At 40.9% G+C, this 22,489-nt stretch overlaps 1 protein-coding gene across 1 annotated transcript in view; it reads right to left on the bottom strand.

Moving 5' to 3' along the window:
• ERI3 (ERI1 exoribonuclease family member 3) overlaps nt 1–22,222 on the bottom strand; it is a 249,393-nt gene extending 227,171 nt beyond the window's left edge. The window contains exon 1 of the mRNA XM_030205573.1: nt 22,193–22,222. The gene's annotated coding sequence lies outside the window, so the exon portion shown is untranslated. The remainder of the gene's footprint in view (nt 1–22,192) is intronic.
• Between the last annotated feature and the right edge of the window lie 267 nt (nt 22,223–22,489).

Genomic DNA, 22,489 nt, shown 5'->3' with positions numbered 1-22,489 from the left:
GGGGTTACAGAGGATGGGCCATATGGCCTTTATCTGCCATCATGTTTCTATGTTTCTGTCTGCTTCCCTTACCCCGATCCCCACAATCCCACTTATCCAAGGGTTTTTCCAGAATGGTCACGCTTCTACTAGCTATGAGATACCAAAATCAGCTGCTACAAGAACCAGTTTAACTACTCAGACTTCAGTAATGAACTCCCAGTTTGTTGATAGATTTGAACCCAAGACAGATTGAAAAGTCTGTTGGATGTCAATCTTGTTTTCATAACTGAGGTTTTCCAGAATTCAAACCCATGACCCTGGGTACCAAGGGCTGCAGAGGCCAGTCACATAGCTCTGTGATCCAATTTCAAGGAAAGTGAAGTTACTCACCTGCAGGAGGTATTCTCCAAAGATAATACCACACATTCTCACATATGGGAAACAACATCTGAAGGAGAGGAGCCCAACGTGGAGCAACTTCCTAGCTTCTTTCTAGAAGCATTTGGAACAGCATACTGCGCAGGTACACGCATCATCCAGACTTTCACCATTATGCGGGACCAGGAAGTCTATTTCTAAAGCTAATAAAATATTACTCCAAGGGACGGTGAATGGGTATGTGAGATGTGTGTCCTGCTGTCCTCGGAGAACCCTTGCTACAGGAGAGTAACTTTGCTTTCTTCGAGGGCAAGCAGGACAGCATATCATCACATGTGGGTATCCCCAGCTACCAGGCTCACCCAAAATAAAAGGGGGGGGGGAACCAGGCCCAGAACATTTTTTTTAAATTTGTAATTTAAAACTTTTTTTTAATTATTATTTGATCAGCCTTCAACAGAAATAAAATGGGCCTAGAGAGTGGAATTGGGATTCTAGACCTAAATGGTATCTGAAGTACTGATTGCCCAAACCAACTGTTGCATCAGGAGTCTTTTATTTATGCAAACAGCCAAATGACCAACACATGTTGTACACAGTCAAAAACACAGAAAATTATAAATAGTACAACCATAATCAACCAGTAAAACATGACAAAACAAATCAAATGTTCCCCTCGGTTGTCTCTTATCCAAAGGGGATTCTGTGTGCCAGCCATCTTGCTGTATTTTATTCCTATAACCTCATACTCACTAGCACTCAACATCTATTCAACACATGCACTCCCCTCCCCACATGAACAAGGCCACAGTGTCTGTGGAGTACATCTGAGGGCCACTTCCTTCATTCCATACTTGAAGCATTAATTGACAGATTCAACTGAATTCTTCATTCCAGACAAAGAAGTTCAATACCGCAGTCCAAATCCATTTGTGCGAGGAAATAGCTGCTCTGCCATGCCACGACAAGTGCTAGAGTTCATACTGAACTACCTGATGCATTTGATGTAACCAGTGATCATAAGATGGGGATGTTTCATCTAGCCAATATTGTAAAATAACCTTGTGTACTGTAAAAAAAAAAAAAAACCACACTCATATCCAGTGACCAGCCTGCCTTGCTCTTCCCAATTTCTCAACAGCAATAAATCATAAGACCATTCTATCCTCCCCCCTCCCACACACCCCCCCAATTTGTCCCAAAAGATCAACAACACCTCCAAAGATCGTGGAGGCAAGGACAGTCTAGAAAAGTATGTACCAAAGTTCCCCATTCAACCTTAAATTTCAGGCATTGATCTTCAAACCACAACTTAATTTAACAGTCACACATGCTAATGAGATATGCACTATGTAGAATTTTAAATAGGTTTCATGGAAATGGGCACTAGTAAGCAGCCTGCATATCGATATTTACAATTTGGAGAGATCGATCCCAGTACTATCTATAGCCAAATCAACTGACCAAATCTGAGCCAAAACATTAAACAGGCACATCCAGTTTACCCATCTGACCATCTCCATTCCAAACTGATAATTCATTAAAATTTATACGGCAAGGATTCAAAATCCAAGTCATCAACTCGTAGGTCTCCGGTTCCCCCGTGTTTTCTGATATGTTTTGAGAATACCGACTGACCTGGAGATAAGAGAGAAAAAAAAATGTCTACTAGGGAAACCCCACTTATTATTACGCACCTGGTCAAAAGAAGTGAATGCCTCTAGTTCCAGCTTCATAAGATCTCCCAACCATCTACAACCTTTTTGTGCCCAAATCTGAAACATTTCCCGATCCCAGTCACAACTCCCTCTCCCTCTTTAGGGAGAACAAGTTTATCAAGCTCAATATGCGCCACCCTACCCTTCAAAAGAATTGTCTCAACACTGTCCTAACCATTTCTCATCTTTTTTGGCAAAGTCGGCTCAACCTATGGACCAGGTGAGGTACTGGCCCACAGCGCCAGTGATAAAGGGTGCCAAACCCTAGTCTAGAATCTCTCCCACCCTCTTCCCTTCCCTCTGACCTTCTGCCTGCTGTTCAGTATCCACAGGACAGGAGGGAGGAAAGAAAGAAGTTTTGAACTGAAATTTGGATGCCCTTTACCATCGGGGGGAAGGGGACTTGAGAGGAGAAGATACTGGATCACCAGCAAGGATAGTGAGAGGAAGAGGAGATATCGGAAAGCAGGCAGGGGAGGGAAGACACCGATACAAAAAAGTTGGCTATTATGCCCTGATCCATAGGTTGGATTAGAGAGGTAGTGTTTGGTGGCAAGAAGACCACCTTGATGTTAGACAGCCTGACATCATCCCTGTGTCCAGCACAATTATCACAAAGCAGCAAAATCTGACGCTTTTGTGCCCGCATTCTAGTAACTTCTTTAGCCACTGCTTCTAAATTTCCCCAGTCATCCATGAATTTGTGTTAGCCTCATATGACACAGGAAGTCGCTTAACTTTCTTGAAGCAACGGGGCTGTTTGCTCTTTCCAATGACGAGGGGTTCCAACTTCTCACTCCCATCCATATTGCAGCAAAGGAAGATCATCAGCCAGTCCTTCGATGTTTTACCTCCAGTAGTTTCGGCATGTTTGAATGCAAGTATTCCATCAGGAATCGCTCGCTAGTAGAGATCATTTTCGTCAGCACTGAAAATGTCACGAGGTGCAAACTCGTTCAAGATGGTAGGAAGAACTGAAACAACCCAATCTTCAGCACCAAAGTCATCAGCATCTTGTTTCTCACCATGCTGTTTCTTGAATTTTATGTTGTTCCTCTCATTCCATCTTTCCAACCATCCAACAGTGGCTTTGAATTCAGTTAGTTCAAGACTTTCAGCTAGCTGGTTAGCTCTCTCCATAAGAAGTGGACCACTGACAGGAAACTGTCTGCTCCTGACTCGAGAAAACCACCGAAGAGCATCTTCTACCTCCTCAGCTTTTCCCGCCCGTTTTCGTTTCCGATGTGGATTTATATTGTTTTGCCAGTCTTCCAGAAGCTGGTCTTTCTGCTTTAAGACACGTGAAATTTGACTGGGATTGACACCATATTCTTTAACAATAGATGCTTGACTTTATTTTCTAATTTTTTAAGAACTTCTATTCGTTCAGCCAGTGTTAAAGTCTTACAGTTCCGCCACGATGACGACGATGACCCTGGTGCACGCTCTAACAGCATTCTTTTGCTTATTCTGCCTGTGGCAGTTAAAGAGGCAGTAAATTTGAAATCTCATTGGTTGTCACGCGCCAATCGGCTTCCATATTCCATGCGCGCGCTTATGCAGTCTTTCCTGCAGAGAAGCGGTCTTGAACCATGCATATAAGTGAATCTTGCACTTATCAGTGGTGCGCTAAACCGAAGTTTGTCCCCATAGAAATTGATGGTGCCAAAAATGGGACTGAAGTACGGCATGCAGTTAAACAGAGCATGCACTTATCTGACGTGCACTTAAATGGAGTGCACTGTACTTTTATTTTTCTTATTTTTAGTTATTTTATTTGTATTTTAGTATTTTCATTTTATTTATATTTATTTCTAAGGTGTATTTTAATTGGGGGTTTTTTTAAGTTTAACAGTTTAAAATACTTGATATACCATTCTTCTAATACAAGCCAGAGTGATTCACAATCCTAATATATAAAGGCAGAAAGGAATCCCAATACCTGATAGAACAGTACCTATTCATTAAATCATTCATCCAAGTGCAATACATTTTATGCTGCTTATCCTAGAAATAAGCAGTGGATTTTCCCAAGTCATTTTAATAATGGCCTATGGACTTTTAGGAAATAATAGTGCTGGGCAGACTTATACGGTCTATGCCAGAGCCGGTGGTTGGAAGGCGGGGCTAGTGCTGGGCAGACTTATATACACAAAAGTAGCACACATGAGTTGTCTTGTTGGGCAGACTGGATGGACCGTGCAGGTCTTTTTCTGCCGTCATCTACTATGTTACTATGATCCAAACCTTTTGTTAAACCCTTCTAAAGCTAACTGCTTTTATCACATTCTCTAGCAACAAATTCCAGAATTTCATTACACATTGACTGAAGAAATATTTTCTCTGGTTTGTTTTAAAATATACTACTTAGTAGCTTCACTGTGTGCCCCCCCTAATTCTAGTATTTTTGGAAAGAGTTAATAAGCGATTCACGTCTACAAGTTCCACTCCTGTCAGTATTTTATAGGCTTCTGTCATATCTCTCCTTAGCTGTCTTCTCCAAGCTGAAGAGCCCTAGACGCTTCAGCCTTTCCATCCCTTTTATCTTTTTTGTCACCCTTCTCTGTACCTTTTCTAATTCTGCTATACCTTTTTTGAGATGCAGTGACCAGAACTGCACACAGTATTCGAGGTGCGGTCGCACCATGGAATGATACTAAGGCATTGTAACATTCTCATTTTTTAATTCCATTTCTTTCCTAATTGTTAACATTCCATCTGCTTTCATAGCCGCCACTGCACATTGAACAGAGGGTTTCAACATATCAATGAAGACAACTAGATCCTTCTCCTGGGCAGTGAAACCTTGCATCACGTATCTATAGTTTGGATTCCTGTTTCCCAGTAAGTAGAAATTTTGAATTACATGTTGTAGGCTCACAGTACAACCTTTGTTGCTTTCCAAGTTGGATTATTGCATCACAGTGAAGTCCTAAAAAAGTTTCACACGATTCAAAATCTTGCAGTTACGGTTATCTTTTCTCTGAGTAGGAAAGAGCATATATCTCCTTGCTAAACTTCACTGGTTACCTAGGTCTCATTTTAAATTATGTACTATGGTTTTTAGGGCATTGTATGGGGATCTTCTATTATATTTGGCTAAGTTTTTCTCTTTGTTGAACAACTAAATAGGGGCCAGATAGTCTTGAGATTTCCTCCTATGGCTATGGTTAAACTTAGGAAACAGCTGGCTTCATGCCTATCGTATAAGGCTGCTTCGGTTTGGAATTCACTTCCTATGACAATCAGCTCATCTAAGGACTATTAAACTTATTAGCACTGAATTTCATTTCTGGCATTGGTATCTCCACATCTTCCTCGGTGAAAACTTAAGCAAAAAATTCATTTAATCTCTCCGCTATGGCCTTGACTTCCCTGAGTGCCCCTTTAACCCGTCAATCAACTAGCAGTCCAACTGATTTTTTTTCAGCTTCATGCTTCTAATATACCTAAAAAAGTTTTTACTATGTGTTTTTGCCTCCAACACAATCTTCTTTTCAAAGTCTCTCTGCTTTCCTTATTGGCACTTTGCATTTGACTAGTCCTTTTTAACAAAGGCCAAAATTTAATACTCTTCATAACCTGCATCAATATATATATATATATATATATATATATATATATATATCAGACACTTTAATAAACTAAATAAAATGTTATGGTGCCCTTTTTGCTGAACTGCGCTAGTTAATGGGCTTAGCGTGTCCTAACAGAGAACTTTCCCCACACATAACCCATTTCTAGCATGGCTGTAAATTTGGCCTTTTTCAATTATTTCATTTCTGGCCATGCATTAATGCTAACATGAGGCACTAAAGATTTCTGCATTAAGTCAGTCTTATTCACTTTAGTGCACACTAACGTCAACAAACTAGCTGAATAGTGCCTTCCATGCCCATTTTCCACCTTATCCCCCTTAAAAAAAAATTTTTTTTAATAAATACCGCACAGTCAGCTCATGCAAACAGAAAAACTAATGCAAAACACATTACTGTGTCAGGCCATTTTTCCTGCACTAAGCGTGTATCTGGATTATCAAAAGGCATTTGACAAAGTACTTCATGAAAGACTCCAGATAAGATTGGAGAGTCATGGGATAGGAGGTAGTGTACTATTATGGATTAAAAACTGGATAAAGTAGGGTTAAATGGTCAGTATTCTCAATGGAGAGAGGTAGATAGTGGGGTTCCCCAGGGGTCTGTGCTGGGACCGTTGCTTTTTAACGTATTTATAAATGATCTAGAGATGGGAGTAACTAGTGAGGTAATTAAATTTGCTGATGACACAAAGTTATTCAAAGTTGTTAAATCACAAGAGGATTGTGAAAAATTACTAGAGGACCTTACGAGACTGGGAGGCTGGGCCTCTAAATGGCAGATGACATTTAATGTGAGCAAGTGCAAAGTAATTCATGTGGGAAAGAGGAACCCAAACTATAGCTACGTAATGCAAGGTTCCACATTAGGAGTCACTGACCAAGAAAGTGATCTCGGCGTCGTTGTTGATGTTACGTTGAAACCCTCTGCTCAGTGTGTTGGGCCGCTAAGAAAGCAAATAGAATGTTAGGTATTATTAGGAAAGGAATGGAAAACAAAAAAGTGAGGACATTATAAGGACTTTGTATCGGTCCATGGTGTGACCGCACCTCGAATATTTTGTTCAATTCTGGTCACCATATCTCAAAAAAGATATAGTGGAATTAGAAAAGGTCAAGGGGATGGGATGACTTCCCTATGAAGAAAGGCTGAAGTGTCTAGGGCTCTTCAGCTTGGAGAAGATACCGCTGAAGGGAGATATAATAGAGGTCTATAAAATAATGAGTGGATTGGAACGGGTAGACGTGAATCGTGTTTACACTCTTTCCAAAAATACTAGGACTAGGGGGAGTGTGATGAAGCTAAAAGTAGTAAATTTAATACAAATCAGGGAAAATATTTCTTCACTCAACGTGTAATTAAACTCTGGAATTCGTTGCCGGAGAATGTGGTAAAGGCGGTTAGCTTACTACTACTACTTATCATTTAGCGGGGTTTTAAAAGGGTCTGGACAGCTTCCTAAAGGAAAAGTCCATAGACCATTATTAAATTGACTTGGGGGAAATCCACTGCTTATTTCTGGGATAAGAAGCACAAAATGTATTGAGCTTTTTTGGGATCTTACCAGGTATTTGTGACCTGGATTAGCCACTGTTGGAAACAGGATGCTGGGCTTGATGGACCTTTCGTCTGTCCCAGTGTGGCAACACTTATGTAATTATGCACTCAGTTTAGTAAAAGTACTCCTATGTTACTAGCATTAGTGGTAGAGGTAAGATTGTATTGAATTGTATTTTATGATAAACATAATTTTTGGCAGTACTGTTTTTATGTATTTATTTGTGGCATTTATACCCCGCTCAATAGCAGGTTCAGTGCGGCTTACAAAGTATGGTACATAGTATCATAGAGATAATACAAAGTATGGTACAATGGCAGGAAAGCAGTTTATAAGTACAGTACGTTTAATTAAACACATCATAGTGTCATTCCTTCTCTGCTAGTCACTCTAAAATATTGTTGAAGAAAATAATTAACTAGCCCTATGACTGATCCAAATTCTGATGATATCGCACTAATGACACTCCTCTTGTCCAAGTGAACACTTAATTATCAAACTGCTGCCTCTCAGTCAGGCTGCTTCTAACCCCGTTTACTACCCCAAGATGCCCAATCTGTTTATGAATCTTCTGTGTGGAACGAGAGCCGAGGCCTTGATCTAAATCACAGACTAATATAGTAAAATTAAAACTTGAAAGTGGAACTTTCTGACAGGCTACAAATACTGTAGTAACTGAAGTCCTATGAGAAAAGCAAGCAGTCACACAGCTGGATTGGTTTTGCTGTCAACACAAGGGACCTAAAACGCAGGATCACAGGCAATGGCCATACTGGAATTTGCATCTGGATTATAAAAGCATAGGACACATGATGCCGAGTCAGACCAAAGGTCCATCAAGCTCAGAATTCTCTCTCAGATAGTGGCCAGTTTAAGTCACAAGTAACCACTATGCACAAAACCTCGTAGATAAACAAGGGAAAAAAGGGATACCGAGTGTGAACTAATCTGGATACCTTAAATACCCAGCTACTTAGAAGAGAGTAGGATACAAAAATCAGGAAAACAACCATCTATTCTGATAAGGGGAGATCTCTTTCAAGAGCTTAGGGTCTCAAACTGGGATACACTAATTCAGTACAGACAGCAATATCTGAGCAGGCTGAACTGGTGGATTGGTCTTTTCTGTTCCACCTACCAAATTTGTTTGACATTTCCAGCCAATGAATCCCTGCTGCCTCAGATGTCATGGAGTGGTGTAGTGGTTACAGCAATGAGGTGATAACCATAAAGGTAGAGCTCAATCTCACCTCTATCGATACTTGTTCAGATTTTGGTCAAGTCACTTGACTCCCACTGCCTCAAGAATATAAATCATGTTTAGGCAAAAAGCTCCTGCTGTACCTAACGCCTTGAGCTCGGGTTTGGAAAAGGTACGTAATCACATTTTAAAAATCCAAAGTTCACTAGAGTTGCCAACTTGCTCCAACTTTCCACTCTTGAGAAGTGCTGCACATGCCGCACTCTTGCCAATCTTTCTTGACCAACCAAATAAGTTTCAGTGTAAGAGAAAAACAGAACTGAAACAGGTTTTTAGAGAGAAAGAGAGCTTCAATGCTGCCACTGTTCAAAATAAAAGCACTACATACTATAAACTGGAACAGTTTTAAACTTACATAAAATATGCAAGGTTATGGTTCTTGATTGTCCCCCAAATGGGCACATTATCTCCCCTAGAGACCTTAAGAAATAACGAAGGGATATACGTAATTTATTCAGAGGCCCTATCACCTATTAATACAATTTTTACAAGACTACAAGAAAAATGAAGATTATAAGAAGGGTCTCCGGAATGGTAAGCAACAGAAAAGTGTTTACGCTGCCCTTGTTAAAAGAATGGTTAATACTGATCACGTCAAAGATACTTTTTGTTTTGAAGTTGAGATTATTCTTAGACTCTAAGTAAGTGAGTCAAAACCTTGCCTAGTACTAGTGAGTCCTAATGCTAATTACATTGTCCTTTAGGTTAATCCAACCCATTACAATTTAGTTTCGCTTCATTTCTGCCCTTAGAATTTCTCTTAGACCCCCCTTCATCACCTTGAGAGTTACATCTAAGACAATTATTTTTGTTCTAGCTATTTGCTAATGCAAGTGTACTCTTAATTTAAATTGTGAAATTTAAAAAATAACATCTAAGGCCCTATTTACTAAGCCATGCTGTAGGCGTGCAAACCTTTTAGCGCACGCTAACGATAGAGACACCCATAGGAATATAATGGGTGTCTCTATCATCATTAGCTAAAAAGTTAACGCGCATACAGCGCAGCTTAGTAAACGGGTCCCCTAGTTTTTATTTATATTTAAAATATTTATAGTCCACCCAATCCTAAGCAATTACTTTAACAAAATTTAAAAGAACACATACGACAGTACATGGCAAAGACTAAATGGCATATCCGTACAAATTCCTGCCAATAAGACGTTTTTAACTTATTTCTAAACTAGTATATATGCATTAAATTGTAACACTTATTATTGTGATATGAATGATGATTTTATTTCTTTCCCCTCTTGAAGGAAAAGATTTTGAAATAAGAACATAAGTATCGCCATACTGGGAAAGACTGAAGGTCCATCAAGCCTAGTATCCTGTTTTCAACTGTGGCCATTGCAGATCACAAGTACTTGCCAAGATGCCAAAAGAGAAAAACAGATGTTTTGTTGCTTATCCTAGAAATAAGTAGTGGATTTTTCCACGTCCACCTTAATGACAGTTATGGACTTTTCTTTTAGGAACATATCCAAACTTTTTTTTTTTAAACCCTACAATGCTAATCACTTTTTACTATGTTCTCTGGCAATGAATTTCAGAAGTTGAGTGAAGAAATATTTTCTCAGAATTGTTTTAAATTTACTACTTAGTAGCTTCATTTCATGCCCTCTAGTCCTTGAATTTATGACAAGAGTAAACAAGTGAATCACATCTACCCGTTCCACTCCACTAAATATTTAATTCAGCTCTATCATATCTCATTCAGCCATCTCTTCTACTCATAGGGAAGTTTTCCCATTCCCTTTATCAATTTTGTGTACCTTTTCTAATTTCACTATATATTTTTGAGATGTGGTGACAAAAATTACACACAATATTCAAGGTGCAGTCGTACCATGAAGCGATACAAAGGAATATTCTCAGTTTTGCTCTCCATTCCTTTCCTAATCTATATATATATAAAAGGCACCTCCAACGTTCCAATGAAGCCTCAAGCCGGAAACTTGAGGCGCCCGAGATATCCGGTTTGGCCTGCAGTCAGTGTAGCTCCGCCCTCGCGTTAAAACGCAATGACGTAGAGAGCGGGGTGGGCCTGCACTCAGTGTACCTCTGCCCTCACGTCAAAACGCGATGACGTACAGGGCGGGCCGGGGAAGGCACAACGCACGACTTCCACAGATTCTGTGACAGCAGCGGGGAGCCCCACACATTCAGTGACAGCAGCGGGGAGAGCGCTGCAAACTTTAATCACAAACTCGCAACCAAGTGACTGAGGGAGGGACAGGGGGGGTGTGGAACTCGGAAGGGAGGGACGGAGGGGGGATTACCTTGCTAGCGCCCGTTTCATTTTTTCCCCGAAACGGGCATTTCTTACTAGTAATTCCTAAAAGAGAAAAATTATAAAATACCTGTATTTTATTTTTATCACTGAAAGGCCTCCTGGAGACAATAATGGTAAAGGAATTCCCATAAAATGTGCAAAAAATTGTAAATCCCTAATGGTAAAGACCATAATAAAGAAACACAGAAGAAACCTACACAGAGCAGCGATGACAATGTGAACTACAGTGGAGGCTTCAAAGATGGTATGCAGTGACCTGTATGGTGGGCCAATGGCTAAATCCCAAAGGCCAGAGGCCATCCTACACATCTGTCTATCAAAGCGGGGAAGGAGGGACAGATGGAGTATAAGGAATATATACTTCAAAATCGGGATCATGGACATGATTTTTGCTTTCAATTTGGGAATGGTTGACTTCAGTATGAGGTTGTATCCTCTGTAAAGCTGATTTTGATGAAGTCTGGCATTGTACATTTTTATGATTCTGAATAAAAACCGTTTAAAATTAAAAACAGTGTCAGTACTTTAACACACTCGAGTACTTACACCTCAGTTCTTGCTTTATAATAAAATTGTTCAACAAGCAAACTCATGCTTGAAGTAGAGGCTTAAAACAAAACTTGAGTAATGCAACAGTTCCAAAACTTAACTTCACATCTAACAGCACTATAATGGGGGGGGGACCTATAAATTAGTGGGAAATGACATTATCATCACTCATAAAAACAGTGAAGGATGATGTGAATTCTTAAGAGACAAATTGATGGCTGGGGAATCCCTACCCCAAAGGCCAATCAGAAATACAGAAGCATCGCCAATAGCAAACTTGCCAGCATGAAGGCTGGTGGGGAACACCTTGATGCCAGCACAATGCTGCAATACTACATTTACCCAGGCACTCACTTTAAACAACTTCTTGTTTCTTTAAAAAAAAAAAAAAAAAAATTTAACTCTGTAACAGATATTTGTGGTTTCAGACTACTTTGTAATTTAAGGCACTCTGAGGTTTTGAGGGTTGCACAAAACCACATTTGCAAATCAGTTAAACACAGAAGACACAGGTACACTACAAAACCAATGAACTTATCTAACACGGCAATAGAAGACAGTGTAAAACTGAAACCTTTTAGACACACACAAGGCTGTCCTGTGACTTTCAGCTCGTATCTACTTGGTTGATTGCATATTTTTGCACAAAGCTGGGGTCTGATTCACTCAGGTTCTTCTCTCATTCTGCCATTTATGGGGAAAAAAGCTTCAAGAATCAGGTCTCAGAGGAGTTGATACTTAGCCAGTAGTGGTAAGCGGCTGGAAAGTCGCTTTGGCCACGGGCTGAAATATCCACAGATATTCAATGCCAGGGCATGTGCTGAATATCTGGGTATGGCCACCAACCCAGAAGTTAACTGGGCACTGGCTGATATTAAGACCGTGCACAGTTAATTCACCACAAAGTTAAGACAGCTGTTTTACAGTTATTTAGCCAGTTGGCAGACCAAAGATCGCCGATAACTGGTAAAGTTGCCACTCCGCCTCAACCTATCCCGTGAGGGGATGGCCAGTTAATGGACACATTCAGCAGCAGTAACCAGTTGAGTGCCACTGAATACTGGGTGCCAGCTTAGTCAGTGGCATTTAACCAGGCAGAGGTCTCTCCTGTCTGGTTAAACCCTTTTCAATAATCGACCCCCCCCCCCCCCCCCCCAATGGCCAGCTCTGGATGACTTCTTTCACAGTACATGTCCAAATTACTAACTCGGATGCGCTCGGATGCTTGGACATCGTCTACATTCTATATAAACATAGACAAAAAAAGGCATCCTAAGCTTTCTATTCCATTTTCTGTGTACTTCATGTGTGCAATACAGATTTTGACCAGTAAACCAAGCACAGAGGAAATTGTCATAGCCACAGGAAGGCTTTGTTTTATAAAATGAGTTATATTAGGAGCAGCCAACCAATAATGGAAGCTCATACTTTCTTAGGATGCATTCCTTTGTACGAACAAGTATGGTGGTACCTGAAGACTAGAGGGTGGCCAAAATAACATCTATTTTTAAAAAAAGGTTTAGAAGTGACTCAGGAAATTATAGACTGGTGAGCCTGACATCAGAGCTGGGCAAAATGGTAGACTATCACGAAGAACAAAATTACTGAACAGATACATAGGCATGGATCAACGGGACAAATCCAACATGGATTCAGCAATCTGCTATATTTTTAAAGGTGTGAATAAACATGAACCAGTTTATATAGTGTATCTGGATTTTCAGAAAGCATTTGACAAAGTACCTCATGAGGAAATTAAAAAGCAATGGGATAGAAGGCAATGCTCTGTTGTGGATTGGGAACTGGTTAAAAGATAGAAAACTAGGCTTAAATTGTCAACATTCTCAATGGAAAACAATGAATAGTAGGATTCCTCATGGATTTGTACTGGGACCGCCGTTTGTTTGTTTTTAAACATACTTATAAAGAACTTGGAAACAGGAATAAAGAGTGAGGTCGATTCTGGGGCCGATTCTGTTCAATATATTTGTGAGTGACATTGCCGAAGGGTTAGAAGGTAAAGTTTGCCTATTTGCGGATGATACTAAGATCTGTAACAGAGCAGACACCCCGGAGGGAGTGGAAAACATGAAAAAGGACCTACGGAAGCTAGAAGAATGGTCTAAGGTTTGGCAATTAAAATTCAATGCGAAGAAATGCAAAGTGATGCACTTAGGGAATAGAAATCCACGGGAGACATATGTGTTAGGTGGGGAGAGTCTGATAGGTACGGATGGGGAGAGGGATCTTGGGGTGATAGTATCTGAGGATTTGAAGGCGACGAAACAGTGTGATAAGGCGGTGGCCTTAGCTAGAAGGCTGTATAGAGAGAGGTGTGACCAGCAGAAGAAAGGGGGTGTTGATGCCCCTGTATAAATCATTGGTGAGGCCCCACCTAGAGTATTGTGTTCAGTTTTGGAGGCCGTATCTTGCTAAGAATGTAAAAAGAATTGAAGCGGTGCAAAAAAAAGCTACGAGAATGGTATGGGATTTGCGTTACAAGACGTATGAGGAGAGACTTGCTGACCTGAACATGTATACCCTGGAGGAAAGGAGAAACAGGGGTGATATGATACAGACGTTCAAATATTTGAAAGGTATTAATCCGCAAACAAACCTTTTCATGAGATGCGAAGGCGGTAGAACTAGAGGACATGAAATGAGATTGAAGGGCGGCAGCCTCAAGAAAAATGTCAGGAAGTATTTTTTCAGAGAGAGAGTAGTGAATGCTTGGAATGCCCTCCCGCGGGAGGTGGTGGAAATGAAAACAGTAACGGAATTCAAACATGCGTGGGATAAACATAAAGGAATCCTTTTCAGAAGGAATGGATCCTAAGGAGCTTAGCCGAGATTGGGTGACAGAGCCGGTGGCGGGAGGCGGGGATGGTGCTGGGCAGACTTATACGGTCTGTGCCAAAGCCAGTGGTGGGAGGCGGGACTGGTGGTTGGGAAGTGGAGATGGAACTGAGCAGACATACGGTCTGTGCCAGAACCGGTGGTGGGAGGCAGGGCTAGTGGTTGGGAGGCGGGGATAGTGCTGGCCACACTTAGACGGTCTGTGCCCTGAAAAGGACAGGTACAAATCAAGGTAAGGTACACACAAAAAGTAGCACATATGAGTTTATCTTGTTGGGCAGACTGGATGGACCACGCAGGTCTCTTTCTGCCGTCATCTACTATGTTACTATATTACTATGTTTAGGTGATTAAATTTACTGATGACATAAATGTATTCAAAGAGGATTGTGATAAATTCAAAACCTTGAGACTGGGCATCCAAACGGGACATAGTAAAGCACTCAAGAGCAACCCAAATACAGTATAACTACGGGATAGCAAAGTTCCATGGCAGGAGTAACCAACCACTTCAAATGCTGTGTATAAATCTGGTCACCGCATCTCAAATAAAGAAATAGCTAAATTAGAAAAGGTAAACAGGAGGGCAACCAAAATGATAAAGCGGATGGAAAGACTTCCCTATGTGGAAGGACTAAACAAGTGAAGGCTCTTCAGCTTAGAAGAGACAGATAAGGGGAAACGTGAAAGAGGCTTATAAAAAATTGCTTGTTTACTTTTCCAAAAAGTACAAGAACTAGTAACATGCAATGAAGATCCTAAGAAGTATATTTAAAACAAATCAGAGAAAATATTTCTTCATGCAACATATAATTAAGCTCTGGAATTTGTCGTCAGAATATTATAAAAGCCCTTAGTGTAACAGGGATTTTTTAAAAAGGGTTTGGAAGAGTGCCAGGAAGAAAAATCTATAACCCATTATTAAGGTGGAATTGGGAGCTTCCAGTGCTTATTCCTAGGATAAGCAGCATAGAATCTGTTTTACTCTTTTGGGATCCTGCCAAATAATTGTGACCTAGATTGGCCACTATTGGAAACAGGATATTGGACAAATGTTATGCTATGTTACTACACACAGAGTCGTATTTTCAAAGAACTTAGACTTACAAAGAGGCATATTTTCAAAGCACTTAGCCTTCCAAAGTTCCATAGAAACCTATGGAACTTTGGAAGGCTAAGTGCTTTGAAAATGATCCCCAAAGTTACATAGTAACCACAAATTGGTCCAAGAATTTTCTTTACCCCTTCGTAATATCTACCCACCAGCCCTTTTTGCGACAACCAGGAGGGGCCAATTTTCATCAAAGACAGAATCTTGAAAACCGAGACAGACTACTACTACTACTAAACATTTCTATAGCGCTACTAGACTGTAATAAAAGTGAGCATAATGCCGAAACTAGAAATATAAATACCAGTCTTGGGGGGAATACTACTACATATACTAGAATACTTTGGAATAGGAAGCACAGTCCTCAAATGGTTCAGAGGATTCCTGACTACAAGATCATATCAAGTAACAACGCAGACAGACATATCGGAACCATGGACACCTGAATGTGGAGTCCCCAAGGATCCCCCTCTCACCAACACTCTTCAACCTAATGATGATACCTTTGGCCAAATTACTAGCCAATCAAAACCTCAACCCTTATATATATGCAGATGATGTCACGATTTATATCCTGTTTAAACACAACCTAAACGAAATCACCAAGGAGATTAACCAAAGCCTCCAAATCATGCACTCCTGGGCGGATGCATTCCAGCTAAAACTCAACGCAGAAAAAACACAATGTCTTGTACTCACATCACAACATAACACAAGCAACTTCACACCATAACCACACCATACTGCTGCCTTCTCATCTCACAAAATCTGAAAATTCTTGGAGTTACCATTGATCGAAACCTCACACTCGATGCCCACGTGAAGAACATGACGAAAAAGATGTTCCAATCCATATGAAACTCAAAGAGTAAAACCTTTCTTCCCGAGATACATCTTCCGCTCCCTGGTACAATCAATGCTACTGAGTCACCTGGACTACTGCAATGCACTGTATGCTAGAGGCAAAGAACAGAACATCAAAAAACTTTCAAACAGCCCAAAACACCGCACCAGACTCATATTTGGAAAAACTAAATATGAAAGTGCAAAACCCCTAAGAGAGAAACTTCATTGGCTCCCACTTAAGGAACGCATCACGTTCAAGGTCTGCAAGATGGTTCACAAAATCATCCACGCAGACACCCCAACCTATATGCTAAACCTTGTGGACTTACCGCCCAGAAATGCCAAAAGATCATCGCGAAAAATTTCTGAATCTACACTTCCCCAGCTGCAAAGGACTAAACTACAAGCGGATGCAAGCAACTACCTTCTCTTACATGAGCACGCAGTTGTGGAATGAATTACCTACTACCTTGAAAACCATCGAAGAAATAACCAACTTTTGAAAATCTCTGAAGACACATCTCTTCAACAAGGCGTACAAAGAAAACGCATAACCTCACTAAATCAACTTGCCAACTCGCCCAGCTACGACAGTCTAATATTCACTAACTTCTCTATCTACCCACCTAAACCTTTTCTCCTTTCCCTACTTAATATTGTTACATCACTAATCATATCTAATATCCTAGAATGACAAAACCATAACAAGACTCTGTAAGCCACATTAAGCCTGCAAACTAGGTGGGAAAATGTGGGCTACAAATGCAATAAATAAATAGTCCAAAAGTATTCTTTATAGTGTGTAATCTAAAAGAATAACTTCATTGTTCTCAACCAGGTGGCATGGCATGGTCAACCTTTTCTGCCCCACTGCTTTATGTGGGATTAGTCACTCCCAGTTGGAAATCTGCATTTCCCACTACAGGCAAGTACTTGAGCCATGAGAATTCAAGCCAGATCTCTTCCTCATAAAGCCCTATGCCCATCTTATCAGTTTAAACAAGATATGGCATTTAAGAGAATTGGGGAATCTACTGGCTTTAGAACGAACTAAATAGAGTAAGGCCAAGTGACCACTTAAAGAACTCTCCAGTTCCCTATCACAATAGTTCTAAAGACCCCAAAAACAGTCTCTATCATATCTTAATTGACAGGCCACTCCATATGCACATAATCTGGTAACCCAAGGCTCCCTTCTCTCCTCAACAAAGGCAGATAGCATAAACTCAATCCTAGGCTTCTTTCCTCCTAAATAAACATTCTAGGGATTTTATTCCACTTTTGAAGATCTGCTGGCTTCAGGATTAGGGGAAGGTGTTGCAAGTGATACACCCATTTGGGTAAAATACTCATTTTTAGCAATTATATCCTACCCACACCATGATACTAGTAGAGTACGCTATTTTCTACAGAGATTCTGAGACAAACAGTGGAGGTCACATTAATGGAAAGTAATCTAGAGAGAGACAGCAAGAGATATATAACCTTAAATATTTTAAATGATCATGATCGCCTGCCAACTTTGTTCCAAGCCTTTCGTTAGACACAAGGCCTATGATTTTTCCACATTAATCCACAATCCTGACACATGGCCAACGTCATTCAGCACGGCCAAGGCTCAGTACAAGGAAACCAGTGGCTCTTTAAACATAGTAAGCAAGTCATCAACAAAAAGAGCCAATTTCACTTCACCATTACCAATAGAAATGCCCACGATATCAGCATCGCTTAACAATTGCAGAGCCAAAGGTTCAATGCACAACACAAAAAGGGGTGGAGATAAAGGACAGCCTTGCCTAGTGAAAAGATAGCAAAAGGTGAAGAAAGAACCCCATTAACTAAACTATAAGCCATTGGCTCCATGTACAATAACTGAATCCAGCTTAGCATGGATCCTGTAAATCCAAAATGACACAACTCTTCCCAAAGATATGGCAATGAAACAGTATTGAAAGCTTTTTCTATATCTAAGCTTACCAAAATGGCCTCCAGTGCCTTAGTTTGCACCATTTCTAATCCATACTACAAGCAGTGGACATTGGGTACTGCACTGCATCCCTTGACGAAGCCCACTTAATAGGAGGCCACTACACGAGGCACTATACCCAGCAACCTACTTGAAACACCTTAGCCAATAATTTCACATCCGTATTAAGAAGTGAAAATACCCTGTAAAGGACTAGTGAGTTGCGGGTCCCTGTTTGGTTTTGGTATAGCGACTATGGTTGCATAACACATGAAGTAGGGCACATACCCTTCTCAAAAGCTTCCTCATAGACAGCTAACAAGGTGGGTGCTACTTTTGTGACCCCACGTCTTATAAAATTCAAGAGGAAGACTGTCCAGACCTGGAGTTTTGTTATTGGAGGATATTTTTATTGCATATTGTACCTCCGTCAGGTCCAGACAATAAAGCCAAATCTCCCTGTTAAAGCAGGCAACTTTATATGTGCAAGGAAAGAATAGTAATCTTTCCCTCCCTATATAAAGTCTTAAAAGTAATTATGAAACATTTGACAAATCTCCCAATTAGCCCCACAGGCACTGTGAATAATGGGCACTAAGTGAGGACCTGACATACTGCATACTAGCCTAGCTAAGCAAGTGTCCATCTTGTTACCATATCTGGAAACAAACAAAAAAAAAAAAATTGGTGACACCCAAACTGGAGGGTGTTGATTGTGTGTTGGTGTATTAGTGAATTAAGAGTACGCTGCAACTGAAAATATTGTTTTCTATTGACTTTAGTCAAGTTCCACAGTGCTAACTCTTGCTGGGCCTGTCTCAATTGTGTAGCAACAACAGAATCAGGCGATTAAGATGTTTTGAGCAAAAATTGAATAAGAATTTTATTATTTCTGACTTGCCATACTATCATTAAACAGACAAAGTAGTGCAAAGCAGTTTACAAACTAAAATACAGAGAAATGAAATAGAAAAGAATTCGTGAAAAGACAGAAGTCATTCATACTAATTCAGCCAATAGTTTACAAAGGCAATACATAATGCAGGATAAAAAAGGCTGGAACCTCTAGCTACCCCTCACCCCCAATCATGTTGCGTAGGCCTGATTAAAGAACAAGGTTTTTACTGCAACCTTTAAAGTTTCTGATAGAGGGCTCATCACGGATCATTCACAGGGAGTGAATTCCAGAGCACTGGGTCAGTGGAAAAAAAAAAAAAAAGCTAGTGTCGTGTAGTTTCATAGTGCGCCAAACGCGGACTGGGCAGGACTAATCTACGATCACTGAAAGAGCGCAGCGACTGCAGTGGAGTATATGGAATGGTCAGATTGTGAAGATAAGTACACCCATACGAAAGGCTTTACACGCAAGTAGTAGAATTTTAAATGTAATGCTATATCCAACCAGTAACCAATTATTTATATTAAATAGAAAGATCACATGGGAAAACTGACTGGCATTAAAGAGGAGTAATTCTGATGGGTTTGTAATCGTTTCAGGTCAGAGGAAAAGGGAAATGGGACTTGATATGCCGCCTTTCTGTGGTATTTTACAACTACATTCAAAGCGGTTTACATATATTCAGGTACTTATTTTGTACCTGGGGCAATGGAGGGTTAAGTGACTTGCCCACAGTCACAAGGAGCTGCAGTGGGAATTGAACCCAGTTCCCCAGGATTAAGTCTGCTGCACTAACCACTAGGCTATGAGATAATCAGCATAAACACCCCTCAAACAGCTTCAGAACTATCCCACAATAAGCCTGGGATTTGTGCATGTTGCTGACTAGTAACACCAACTTCTTCCCGCTTAGACTAGAAATTTGTGAAAAGTGTTATCCTCAAAGAGGCCTTGAGGCGTATGCCATAAGGACAGGCGTACTTTTCTAGCAAGATGTAAACCCATTTCACCAATGCATGATCTGATATGCCACCATGAATTATTTCAAACAGTATCTACTTGGATGTACATATAATTTAAATGTTATTTACATCCTTAGTGAGAAGGCAGCAGCATGTGAATGTCCTTGTAAGTTGGAAAAGGATATGGATGAAAACTGACAACATTTAACTTTGATTTTGGTCGATTTATGCACAAGTTGATGAGGATGAACATTGCTGGAAATCAGTACTACCTTTAAAGAATATCTAATAACAAAAATATATCTGTAAATTAGATTTGTTTCTTGTGAGTTTAGATTGTAAGCTCTTTGAGCAGGGACTGTCCTTCTATGTTTAAATTGTACAGGGCTGCGTAACCCTAGTAGCGCTTTAGAAATGTTAGTAGTAGTACAATCTAACTATGGCAACATGCCATAAAGATGATGCTGTGAGGATGTTGTCCAATCAAGTGGTGAGGTAAAGTAAGCGCAAGCCAATTTGTTAATTAGACCTTGGCGTCTACTTGCAACTCCAAGCGCCATTTTACATTTTGCCATCAGCCTTAATACCACAAGATGAGGGAAATTGTTTCCACATTAAGTATAATTATAAGCTGTCCTGACTGAGAAGATGCTTTTAACTTTGAAAAAACTTTATTTTCACATTTTTATTGTAGAATGGATCTAGAGATCCTCTGATGAAGCCAGCCAAGTGAAATAGGTGCCTGTAAGGATCTTCTTAAAGTGGAGTTGCACTTAATTGAAAAAGGATCTTTTTCAAGATAAGTGGAAGAATGGCCTAGTGTTAGGGTGGTGGACTTTGGTCCTGAGGAACTGAGTTTGATTCCCACTTCAGGCACAGGCAGCTCCTTGTGACTCTGGGCAAGTCACTTAACCCTCCACTGCCCCGGGTACAAATAAGTACCTGTATACCATACGTAAGCCGCATTGAGCCTGCCATGAGTGGGAAAGTGCGGGGTACAAATGTAAACAAAACAAAAAAAATAATTAATTAAAAGCTGTGCAATATAGGAAGATATATATATAGTTGATGCTATCAAGATCAAAAGACCTTAGAGAGTATAGGTATTTTGAGTATATATTAATAAAAACATCCGAAGGTCAGTATTGCCCACACAAATATTAGTCATTTAAATAATATGTGAAGAGAATGGTTTAAATAATTTTAAGATATATTTAACATTTATAGAAATTCATTTTGTGTAATATTTCTTCACACAATAGTGTATAAATTGAGAAACAGCATAAGCAATATTCAGTTCAAGACCAGTACATAGCAAATGAAGTTCAAGATTGATGTTCAACCATAACAAAAGAACAAGGAGTCCAAGAAAATCTACTCCAATTAACCTTGTGTAAGCGTTTCCTTGATCACATGGATATTAACAACTTTGACCAGACTATACAAATAATTTAGAGCACCTATTCCTTGCACAGTTATTTCTGTTGGAGACAGTGGGATGCAGGGCTAGCCCCAAACTGAACCCTGTGCTGTTACACAGCTGAAGAACCCGGGTATACCTTAGATTAAAAAAAAAAAGAAAACCTTTAAGAAAACTGAAGTTTGCAAAGTATGAGGCAGTACAGAGAGTAAAGTTTCTTGCACTCTACCTCCTTAGTATGGTTGACCAATCACACAGTAGAACCAAATTTTCAAACACACTTTCATGCAACTTCTAAGTCCCTCCCCCACCCCTCATTTTACAGACTTTTCCATACATCCCGAAATCTCTTCTTCATTCTGTCTTGCCCTTGTACTTCTTGCAGAAGCCCTGTCCCAAGGAAGGTAAATGGGGCTGCTGGGAAAAGACGCAAGCCCCTGCTAGGCCTTCTTAGAGTAACTGGCCTCCACCCCCCCCCCCCCCTTTCAAGCAGCCATGCAAAGAGCTCCAGTTTCAGCACCAAAGAACCAGGGCTGCTGCATTCCTCTCTTCCTCCCTCTCCCCTCTGGTTGTGGAGGCCCAGCAGCACCGTCCAGGCCCCTTCCCTGGAACCCCCCCTCCCCCCCCCACCTCTCCCATTGGAACACAGCCTGACATCACAGCACCGCAAGGACCCCGCCACCAGGCGCCGCCTGCAGCCCCCTCCTTCTCCCCGCAGGCGCGTAGCCCCAAGTCAGCTCGTGCCACCCCGCGGCCCCCGACACCCCTAAAAGCGCCGCGAGACGCAGCGCTTACATTCTGGCTTTAGCAGCAGCACATGAGTCCCCCCAACACACCGACTCACCTCTCGCTCTCACCCTGTCTATGGAACCGCCACTGACGGACAGCGCGGCGCCACCAATCTGCCGCCCGCCTGCGGGAGCGCTCGGCAATCGGAGGCCGTGAGGCGTGGCCAGCCCCGCCGGAAAGGCCCCCGGCGTGCCGCATTCAAGTGCGGTTGTGAGGCCAATATGGCAGCGGAGAGGAGGGTGTGGGAGTTGTAGTGTAGGTCTGGAGGCCGGGCGGCCGGCCTTAGCGCGCTTGAGAGGGAAA

This window comes from Microcaecilia unicolor, chromosome 6, assembly GCF_901765095.1.
Source record: "Microcaecilia unicolor chromosome 6, aMicUni1.1, whole genome shotgun sequence".
NCBI classification, from domain to species: Eukaryota; Metazoa; Chordata; class Amphibia; order Gymnophiona; family Siphonopidae; genus Microcaecilia; species Microcaecilia unicolor.
This window is presented reverse-complemented; position numbering and strand designations above follow the sequence as displayed.